Below are 481 nucleotides of genomic sequence, written 5' to 3' on the forward strand. Positions count from 1 at the left end.
CCTTTTTTTTGAAATAAAATTCCAGTTCCACAATCAGCATTAGATAAATAAACTTCATGCTGCTTATGCCTTAGTTTTCTTACTTGCAAGAGAGAAGTTATAGTACATACTGCCTGGAGATCTTTGTCAGGATTATAAGTTCTTATGTAAGGGGGTGAGAATGACAGGCATACAAGTTCTCAATAATTGTTAGCTTTTATAAGTATTATGCTACAATAACAGCTTTTTAAAATACTAAAGGGGCCCAATTGAATTATTTCAGCTAACAGATGCTGCCCTGGATGTGCTCACCAAGTTGTGTCAAGAAATCTGGAGAACAACCACTTGGCCAACTTACTGGAAGAGATCTATATTTGTTCCCATTCCAAAGAAGGGTGAACCAACTGAGTGTGGAAACTAAAGAACAATATCATTGATTTCACATGCAAGCAAGATTCTCCTGAAGATTATCCAAAAACGACTGGAACAGCACATCAGCAGA

Source organism: Elephantulus edwardii, unplaced genomic scaffold (genome assembly GCF_000299155.1).
Source record: "Elephantulus edwardii isolate Elephantulus edwardi_28Jun2011 unplaced genomic scaffold, EleEdw1.0 scaffold00310, whole genome shotgun sequence".
Taxonomy (NCBI): Eukaryota; Metazoa; Chordata; class Mammalia; order Macroscelidea; family Macroscelididae; genus Elephantulus; species Elephantulus edwardii.